Source organism: Silurus meridionalis, chromosome 7 (genome assembly GCF_014805685.1).
Source record: "Silurus meridionalis isolate SWU-2019-XX chromosome 7, ASM1480568v1, whole genome shotgun sequence".
Taxonomy (NCBI): domain Eukaryota; kingdom Metazoa; phylum Chordata; class Actinopteri; order Siluriformes; family Siluridae; genus Silurus; species Silurus meridionalis.
The window spans coordinates 1,984,647-1,995,665 of record NC_060890.1 but is presented as its reverse complement, the minus strand read 5'-3'; the positions used below and the strand labels follow the sequence as shown (position 1 = coordinate 1,995,665).

The 11,019-nt window shown below is 37.6% G+C and overlaps 1 long non-coding RNA gene across 1 annotated transcript; it reads left to right on the top strand.

Moving 5' to 3' along the window:
* Positions 1 to 349: 349 nt before the first annotated feature.
* On the top strand, positions 350 to 841 carry LOC124388595. The gene is made up of 3 exons (XR_006926450.1): positions 350 to 387; positions 522 to 678; positions 794 to 841. It is a non-coding gene; the product is annotated as an uncharacterized LOC124388595 (long non-coding RNA).
* Positions 842 to 11,019: the final 10,178 nt, after the last annotated feature.

The window sequence follows — 11,019 nt, the reverse complement described above, 5'->3', positions numbered from 1 at the left end:
CAACCGGACCTTTATTACCTGTTTCCTAAATTGCAGAGGTTGATCATTTTCCAAAGATTTGTAGACCAGTGTAATTTGCAGTTTCTTAATAATTTCTTACTAAAACTTTTACTTTTGGTTCAATCCTGTTTTTTTTTTTTACAGTGTAGTCAGCAAGGAGCTGTCTACCGAGGGCTTATATATGATCAGCATGATCCCGTATCCCGATTCCAGTTTCCACATTCTGTATTCAGGCAACGTGACCCTAGAAGTGAACCAGCAGCTCTATATAGCTGTGGAAGTGGATCAGTTTGACAGCAATCAAATCGCCCTTGTGCTTGAAAACTGCTGGGCAACACCCGTGAACCAGAGCGACTATTCCGTCCGCTGGGACCTGATCGTTAACGAGTAAGAAAAAGATTTGCATGCAAACCCTTCCCTGAAAAGCCGCGTTACACCTAAAGGTTGCATATGATTATGTGACTTTTCTATAATAGATAATAAAAAATTATGACACTCCCTTCCTTCCTTTTTATCTCCAGGTGTCCAAACCCTGCTGACATGGCGATGTTGCAGAATGGCATCTCGACATCCAGCCGTTTCTCCTTCAGGATGTTCACATTTACCAGCTTCCCTAACAACATCTACCTGCATTGCCAGGTCCATCTCTGTCTGCTGGATTCAGGCAGCTGTGCACTGGTAAGTTTTTCCAAAATAGCTTTACATAAAATAGCCATCCACTAGATTTCAAAATCCATGCAAACATGTTATACGTTAGTGTATCATGTGATATCTTCTCGCTTTTCTATCTAAGCACTTGCCAGAAGACGCCGATCTGCAGATTTCTACGATTCGGCCGCAATCACCATGGGACTCTGATTTCTTCACGGTTGACTTATCAGTAAAATGTCTAGTCTATTCTAGATGTAATCAAATATTCTCTTTGCATTTAAACTAATCATTATAAAGGCAAATATTGTTGGTAGAAACTGCAGGTAACGAATCCAAAATATCCTGCGATAATCTCAGATATGTTTGTTAACAGTTTAAGTGAATATACTCTATACTGCCTAAAATTCTCATCTAATCACATATAATAAAACCTTTGAAGCAGATTATTCTTAGTGTGGTTATTATTAAAATATTATTTATTTATTATTAATATTGATAATTTTTTTTTTTTAAAGGTCTTGATATAGCTTAATAAAGGTCTTAATAAAATAAATAAATATAATTCCTAAGGTGCTATTGAAATTTTACCAGACCCCTGGATGTCTATAAATGAAGTTCCAAACGGAACCTCTTGCTATGTTTCCACGTGGACAGTTAATGAGAATGTTAACAGTAAAACATTTAACTTTCATACGGATTACATTATCTACAAACATTTGTTTTATTTAAAACTAGACAAGTTGAGCTTAATTTTTTTATATATGCATTATGTCTGTGAAGCAAATAATCACTAAAATTCATGGTGTTTTACTTATGTATCTGTGAAGAGAGATGACAGAGACCGCAGAGGGGTTGCATCGTACGCAAAAAAATGATGATAATGATAATAAATTGTGCCTCCAGCTCTGTGGTTACAGTTTAAAAAGTACCACATAAAGCAGGAAAGATCAGTGTTTCATTCCCTGACAATCTGATCTTTCTACAATCTTTCTATAGAAAAAAAGTTCTCCCCACTGTTAAGCTATGTTGTTTTAAAAAGCACCGTGAAGAATGTGTTTTGTTTTATTATATACAGTGGAACCATGATTACCCTGCACTCTGACCCCAGCTTCCTTAAAAGCTTCCTTAAAAGCTGGATATGCAATTAGGGCAAATGGTAGCTCAGTGGTTCGGAAGGTCGACGGTTCAAGCTCCAGTATCGCCACTGTTGAGCAAGACCCTTAACCTTTTGTGCTCAAGGGATCTGTATAGTGGCTGACCATGCACTGTGATCGTAGCTTCCTAACATAGCTCGGATGTGCAAAGATATGCAAAGTTTCTGTTCACAGGGTAATCATTAAGGATCTGTCTGTCAAGACCAAATCAGCATGGTCCCGTATCCTGATTCCCGGTTCCGTACTTGGGCAATGTGACCCTAGAAGTAAACCTGTATTTAAATGGTATCTACATAGCTGTGAAAGTGGATCGGTTTGACAGCAATCAGATTGTTCTTGTGATTGACAACTGCTGGGCCACACAACCTCAACCAGATGGACTATTCTATCTGCTGGGACCTGCTCATTGCTCATTGCTCCACTTTGGACCCACTTCGAAACTGACTACGGAGGAAAAGTCATCTACGAAGAAATTACCGATGGTCTTCTTCTGTCTAGTGTGACGCAGGACATTAATACTATGTTCCCAGAGGATTCTTTTTGTGCTTCTTGGCTCTTTATAGTCAATTGGGAAATTATGTCATTTCTTACCAACACAGGGGTGAGAAAAGATTCCTTAACTGTAGAATTAAATTCCTTGTATATATAATTTTTGCAGACATTTAACTGTGAACACATTTCAATGCAATTTTATTCATTTATTATATTTTTTTCGCTTCATAAGAACGCAACATTCCAAGCAGTCTGAACTACGGAGGCATTGATTTTACTGATCAGTACTGGCAGGTGGGAGTTCTTCTGTTCTTGTTTATTCCCCGTAATGTTGAAACGTTGCAAATCATTTGGAAATACTAAAGAAATTGTAGTCAGCATGTTGTTCAGTCTCTTCATAAAGGCTGGCTTCAAGGCAGCGAATGGCAACTCCTATTTCATTCCAGAAGCCGACACCTTTAACCTCTCTTCATCTTCCAATGTCCACATTCCTGGTCGCTGGGCTTTTGACGTCGGGGCTCCGGCCACATGTAAACAATTTTTCATTAGTTCTTTCACGAGTTTCATTTTAAAAACATTAGCACTTCTATAGAAACAGACAACTCACATGGATTTAGATTCTAACATAATAATCCTCGTATACCGTACCATGCTAGGTGTAGCAGTGGTGAATGAGGTACACAAAACCGTGTAGTTGAGTTAAAGTAGATCCACTCGGTAAAATGTGACTCAGTAAAAGGCAAAGTGTCCTTTAAAGTTTCACCCGAGTAAAAAGACAAAAGTATTTGCCTTCATATGTACTCCAAAGTACTATGATGTTAATGCTAATGTCTTTAGTACCTCGATAGTGGGCAGTTTTTTATTGTAACTGGACTAAGCGTAACTCACAAAGAATAGCATAAAAAAATTGTTTAAAAAACTATTTTATGATCATATTATTCATTTAAAGTAGTAAACATTTATGACGAGTAATTTGCAATTTTTGTTGTGTTTACAGTACAGTACGTGTTTAATTCCCCTTGAAAAAGGAACCGTCAAAAGGGGAGTCAAAACCTCGCAATTTTTTTGTTACTGGTGAAGGATCATAGAATGTAATCCCCTCGAGTATTGATAGTTCAGTAAAGTACAGATACGTAAAAAAGCTACACAAGTACAGCAACGAATGATATTTACTTCCAAACTGTCCACCACTGGCAAATAGCCACCTAGTAAAGCAGATTAAAATGATATAGCTCATACCCAGTCATGAATCATCCCTAACTTATAGTTATACTGTGGAATAGAGTGAAACAAGTCGTTGTATTAATAAATATTGAAGCAATGTAACTGTCATTCTTTTTTGTCTTCCCCTGTAGCACCCTGTCAAAATTTTAACTGCACGTTGTCCGAAGTTTGTAGGCAAATAAACGGAGCTTACGGCTGTGCCTGTGGGGAATACAATACAATGACCCGGACATTTATGGTATATTTTACATTTCCCTTATTGAAGTAGTGAATGTTCCACCATCATGCTTCACCATGTGGACAGTTTTCAGGGTCATGAACAGTTTAAGTTCAGTCATTTTTAGTTTAGAGAAACCTTATTTAGAAAAAAAAATGGAATTAACAAGAATCAACTATTTTGACAAAAGTATTGGGACACCTGACATTTTAATTAGCGTTTGGTTCTTCCCCAAACAGCACACAATGTTGAAGACACACCATTGTATAGGATGTCATTGGATGCGCTAGCATTAAATTGTTTTGAACTAAGGTAAATAGGTTGTAGTAAAAGATTTTGTGTGGCCTGCTATAAAGCTGACCTCAACCCTACTGAATTGAAACGTTGAGCATCCTTACCTCACCTACATCAGTACCTGACTTCACTTCTTGACTAAATGATGGATAATGAGAACAAATCTTTATGGCCACACTGCAAAATCTAGAACATCTTCCCAAAAGAGTGGAGGTTACAATCACAGACTAAATGTGGAATGAGATGTTTAAACAACACATACAAATCTTAGGTTAGGGTGTCAACAGACCTTCTTCCATAAAGTGCATGTGACTGTATGTAAATTTCTCAATGCAGCCCACCCAACACACAGTTATTTAATAATTTTCTATATACTATAGTTTCTAAAGTAAATTGTTAGTCTATGCCTTTATTGATGGTAGGAACTAAAAAATATGAAGTTCAAAGTTTTCTAAATATGTTTTTTTGGGGTGGGGCTACATTTTCAGGTGCCTCGAAACATGTTCAGGCAGTACCGGATCCCTGTCTCTGTCTCGATGTCAGCTCTTTGAAGCCGGATATTCTGCGGATGTTCTCCACCTCAACGACCCATCTTGCAAAGGCGAGGTCGAGGGTGACCACCTGGTGTTCAAATTTGACAGCAATGACAGAATGTGTGCCACAACTCTGACGGTACAAAAGAAAAAAAACAGCACCCTTATATATTTACTTTCAACATAAATGGGTATTTTATTTATTCCAAGGTTTTTGCATATTCAATTTGTGATACTTTTGGAGGTTAGTATTTTGTATTTAAAGCATCAATCCGTCTTTTTGGTCAACTGGTGAAATCTTAGCAAGTCCAAGTTGGCTCATTTCAAGTAAAATGATGTAGTTTGAGGAGTAGAAATTGTTCTTAGTCATGTAACTTGACATTAATCTTTAATAATACAACATGGTATTATTTTCGAAAGATGTATTGCCACAGGCACCAGTGGATGTTCTGGAACCTTCCTTAATGGACACCTCAACTCACTAATAGTGCATTCCACCAGTCTTTCATACTAAATCAATCTTAAGTAAAGTGCAAACCCAGGCATTGACATTGTCCTTCTAAGAAAGAAGGCAATTTTAAATGTGAATGGCCACAAAGTATCACAAAATGTTGAGACAGGGCCATACACTTTTTAGCAACACCTCTTCTTTTAACAATAGTCCATATATATCTGGGAACTGAGGAGACCAGTTGTTGAAGTTTTGTAAGAGGGTTTTGTCTGATACACTATTATAGCTGCTTAACAATCCTTGGTCTTCTTTGTTGTATTTTCATTTGATTACTGGGACTCTTTTAGTAGACTATGAGGCAATGCTACTATAATAGAGGCAGTGTGTGGTTTAGGGGTGCTTTTGCTTGTCACATGTATATTACAACACAGAGCACAGAAGGTAAAGGGCCTTGTTCAAGGGCCCAAGAGTGTCAGGATTTCAGAATTTAGTTTTGTCTGACCACAGAATAGTTTTCCACATTCACCCAGAAAAGGCATTCCTGGATCATGTTCACATGTGGCTTCTTCTTTACATGACAAAACACAGTTTCCATGCAAATCAAAAATGAAATATTGATGGTAATTTCTGTAATTTTTGTGTTTCTTACAACGAATAGAATAACGGCACGCACATCATCTTCAAGAACAACGTTGGAACTACTGACGGAATGGGTGTGATCAGTCATGTTGGTGGGCTAAACATTGCCTTTTCCTGCGTGTATCCACTCATCCAAAGCATCTCCATGCTGATGGCCATCCAAGCCTCAACAAGGTAGAAATCTATCAGCAATTTCAGATCATTATAATTCTTGGTTGCGGTTGGTTCCATCTTTATTCTGTTTTCTTGTTTAGCCAATTCAACAATAAATAGGGGCCCAACATTAGTCCAGATCCCCTATTTTGCACCCAATATAAAGGTTGATTGCCGTCATTCCTGCACATTCGAAATGTAACCTCGGCGCAAATGCAGCAAAAGTTATCGCCGTTGTTAACACAGTTTCGAGGAATCTTGGTTTCCTAAAGGGGAAAAAAATCACGCGACTGTTCCTTGGAAACGTTGCCCAATGACGCCACCAAAGTAACTGTATAATTGTAGAAAGTTTGGTAATAATATTTGGTCTTAAAGTGAAGATAAACTTTCATATGGAACCATTTTCATTGTTGTACCTTATTTTGTTTAGAAGTTACAAGGCATCATGTTAATCAGGACCCCGCCCCCCATCTCTTCTAGGCAAATATACTCGCCTGTGTATAGATAATTATAAATCTTAGTAATGAAATATTTTTTGAAAAATCCCAACCGGGACCTTTATTACCTGTTTCCTAAATTGCAGAGGTTGATCATTTTCCAAAGATTTGTAGACCAGTGTAATTTGCAGTTTCTTAATGATTTCTTACTAAAAACTTCAATCCTGTTTTTTTTTTTTTTTACAGTGTAGTCAGCAAGGAGCTGTCTACCGAGGGCTTATATATGATCAGCATGATCCCGTATCCCGATTCCAGTTTCCACATTCTGTATTCAGGCAACGTGACCTAGAAGTGAACCAGCAGCTCTATATAGCTGTGGAAGTGGATCAGTTTGACAGCAATCAAATCGCCTTGTGCTTGAAAACTGCTGGGCAACACCGTGAACCAGAGCGACTATTCCGTCCGCTGGGACCTGATCGTTAACGAGTAAGAAAAAGATTTGCATGCAAACCCTTCCTGAAAAGCCGTTACACCTAAAGGTTGCATATGATTATGTGACTTTTCTATAATAGATAATAAAAAATTATGACACTCCCTTCCTTCCTTTTTATCTCCAGGTGTCCAAACCCTGCTGACATGGCGATGTTGCAGAATGGCATCTCGACATCCAGCCGCTTTCTCCTTCAGGATGTTCACATTTACCAGCTTCCTAACAACATCTACCTGCATTGCCAGGTCCATCTCTGTCTGCTGGATTCAGGCAGCTGTGCACTGGTAAGTTTTTCCAAAATAGCTTTACATAAAATAGCCATCCACTAGATTTCAAAATCCATGCAAACATGTTATACGTTAGTGTATCATGTGATATCTTCTCTCGTTTTCTATCTAAGCACTTGCCAGAAGACGCCGATTTGCAGATTTCTACGATTCGGCCGCAATCACCATGGGACTCTGATTTCTTCACGGTTGACTTATCAGTAAAAATGTCTAGTCTATTCTAGATGTAATCAAATATTCTCTTTGCATTTAAACTAATCATTATAAAGGCAAATATTGTTGGTAGAAACTGCAGGTAACGAATCCAAAATATCCTGCGTATAATCTCAGATATGTTTGTTAACAGTTTAAGTGAATATACTCTATACTGCCTAAAATTCTCATCTAATCACATATAATAAAACCTTTGAAGCAGATTATTCTTAGTGTGGTTATTATTAAAATATTATTTATTTATTATTAATATTGATAATTTTTTTTTTTTTTTAAAGGTCTTGATATAGCTTAATAAAGGTCTTAATAAAATAAATAAATATAATTCCTAAGGTGCTATTGAAATTTTACCAGACCCTGGATGTCTATAAATGAAGTTCCAAACGGAACCTCTTGCTATGTTTCCACGTGGACAGTTAATGAGAATGTTAACAGTAAAACATTTAACTTTCATAATGGATTACATTATCTACAAACATTTGTTTTATTTAAAACTAGACAAGTTGAGCTTAATTTTTTTATATATGCATTATGTCTGTGAAGCAAATAATCACTAAAATTCATGGTGTTTTACTTATGTATCTGTGAAGAGAGATGACAGAGACCGCAGAGGGGTTGCATCGTACGCAAAAAAATGATGATAATGATAATAAATTGTGCCTCCAGCTCTGTGGTTACAGTTTAAAAAGTACCACATAAAGCAGGAAAGATCAGTGTTTCATTCCCTGACAATCTGATCTTTCTACAATCTTTCTATAGAAAAAAAGTTCTCCCCACTGTTAAGCTATGTTGTTTTAAAAAGCACCGTGAAGAATGTGTTTTGTTTTATTATATACAGTGGAACCATGATTACCCTGCACTCTGACCCCAGCTTCCTTAAAAGCTTCCTTAAAAGCTGGGATATGCAATTAGGGCAAATGGTAGCTCAGTGGTTCGGAAGGTCGACGGTTCAAGCTCCAGTATCGCCACTGTTGAGCAAGACCCTTAACCTTTTGTGCTCAAGGGATCTGTATAGTGGCTGACCATGCACTGTGATCGTAGCTTCCTAACATAGCTCGGATGTGCAAAGATATGCAAAGTTTCTGTTCACAGGGTAATCATTAAGGATCTGTCTGCCGAAGACCAAATCAGCATGGTCCCGTATCCTGATTCCCGGTTCCGTACTTGGGCAATGTGACCCTAGAAGTAAACCTGTATTTAAATGGTATCTACATAGCTGTGAAAGTGGATCGGTTTGACAGCAATCAGATTGTTCTTGTGATTGACAACTGCTGGGCCACACAACCCTCAACCAGATGGACTATTCTATCTGCTGGGACCTGCTCATTAGCGAGTAAGAGAAGAAAAAAGTAGACTAAAATTGTGTAGGTTTTAGATAGAAAATCCATTATTTTTATAATAATTTCCAACTAAATAAAAAATAAAAATAGCAACCACTTCCTGTCTCCAGGTGTCCAAACCCTGCTGACATGGCGATGTTGCAGAATGGCATCTCGACATCCAGCCGTTTCTCCTTCAGGATGTTCACATTTACCAGCTTCCCTAACAACATCTACCTGCATTGCCAGGTCCATCTCTGTCTGCTGGATTCAGGCAGCTGTGCACTGGTAAGTTTTTCCAAAAATAGCTTTACATAAAATAGCCATCCACTAGATTTCAAAATCCATGCAAACATGTTATACGTTAGTGTATCATGTGATATCTTCTCTCGTTTTCTATCTAAGCACTTGCCAGAAGACGCCGATCTGCAGATTTCTACGATTCGGCCGCAATCACCATGGGACTCTGATTTCTTCACGGTTGACTTATCAGTAAAAATGTCTAGTCTATTCTAGATGTAATCAAATATTCTCTTTGCATTTAAACTAATCATTATAAAGGCAAATATTGTTGGTAGAAACTGCAGGTAACGAATCCAAAATATCCTGCGATAATCTCAGATATGTTTGTTAACAGTTTAAGTGAATATACTCTATACTGCCTAAAATTCTCATCTAATCACATATAATAAAACCTTTGAAGCAGATTATTCTTAGTGTGGTTATTATTAAAATATTATTTATTTATTATTAATATTGATAATTTTTTTTTTTTTTTTAAAGGTCTTGATATAGCTTAATAAAGGTCTTAATAAAATAAATAAATATAATTCCTAAGGTGCTATTGAAATTTTACCAGACCCCTGGATGTCTATAAATGAAGTTCCAAACGGAACCTCTTGCTATGTTTCCACGTGGACAGTTAATGAGAATGTTAACAGTAAAACATTTAACTTTCATACGGATTACATTATCTACAAACATTTGTTTTATTTAAAACTAGACAAGTTGAGCTTAATTTTTTATATATGCATTATGTCTGTGAAGCAAATAATCACTAAAATTCATGGTGTTTTACTTATGTATCTGTGAAGAGAGATGACAGAGACCGCAGAGGGGTTGCATCGACGCAAAAAAAATGATGATAATGATAATAAATTGTGCCTCCAGCTCTGTGGTTACAGTTTAAAAAGTACCACATAAAGCAGGAAAGATCAGTGTTTCATTCCCTGACAATCTGATCTTTCTACAATCTTTCTATAGAAAAAGTTCTCCCACTGTTAAGCTATGTTGTTTTAAAAGCACCGTGAAGAATGTGTTTTGTTTTATTATATACAGTGGAACCATGATTACCCTGCACTCTGACCCCAGCTTCCTTAAAAGCTTCCTTAAAAGCTGGGATATGCAATTAGGGCAAATGGTAGCTCAGTGGTTCGGAAGGTCGACGGTTCAAGCTCCAGTATCGCCACTGTTGAGCAAGACCCTTAACCTTTGTGCTCAAGGGATCTGTATAGTGGCTGACCATGCACTGTGATCGTAGCTTCCTAACATAGCTCGGATGTGCAAAGATATGCAAAGTTTCTGTTCACAGGGTAATCATTAAGGATCTGTCTGCGAAGACCAAATCAGCATGGTCCCGTATCCTGATTCCCGGTTCCGTGCATTTGGGCAATGTGACCCTAGAAGTAAACCTGTATTTAAATGGTATCTACATAGCTGTGAAAGTGGATCGGTTTGACAGCAATCAGATTGTTCTTGTGATTGACAACTGCTGGGCCACACAACCCTCAACCAGATGGACTATTCTATCTGCTGGGACCTGCTCATTGCTCATTGCTCCACTTTGGACCCACTTCGAAACTGACTACGGAGGAAAAGTCATCTACGAAGAAATTACCGATGGTCTTCTTCTGTCTAGTGTGACGAGGACATTAATACTATGTTCCCAGAGGATTCTTTTGTGCTTCTTGGCTCTTTATAGTCAATTGGGAAATTATGTCATTTCTTACCAACACAGGGGTGAGAAAAGATTCCTTAACTGTAGAATTAAATTCCTTGTATATATAATTTTTGCAGACATTTAACTGTGAACACATTTCAATGCAATTTTATTCATTTATTATATTTTTTTCGCTTCATAAGAACGCAACATTCCAAGCAGTCTGAACTACGGAGGCATTGATTTTACTGATCAGTACTGGCAGGTGGGAGTTCTTCTGTTCTTGTTTATTCCCGTAATGTTGAAACGTTGCAAATCATTTGGAAATACTAAAGAAATTGTAGTCAGCATGTTGTTCAGTCTCTTCATAAAGGCTGGCTTCAAGGCAGCGAATGGCAACTCCTATTTCATTCCAGAAGCCGACACCTTTAACCTCTCTTCATCTTCCAATGTCCACATTCCTGGTCGCTGGGCTTTTGACGTCGGGGCTCCGGCCACATGTAAACAATTTTTCATTAGTTCTTTC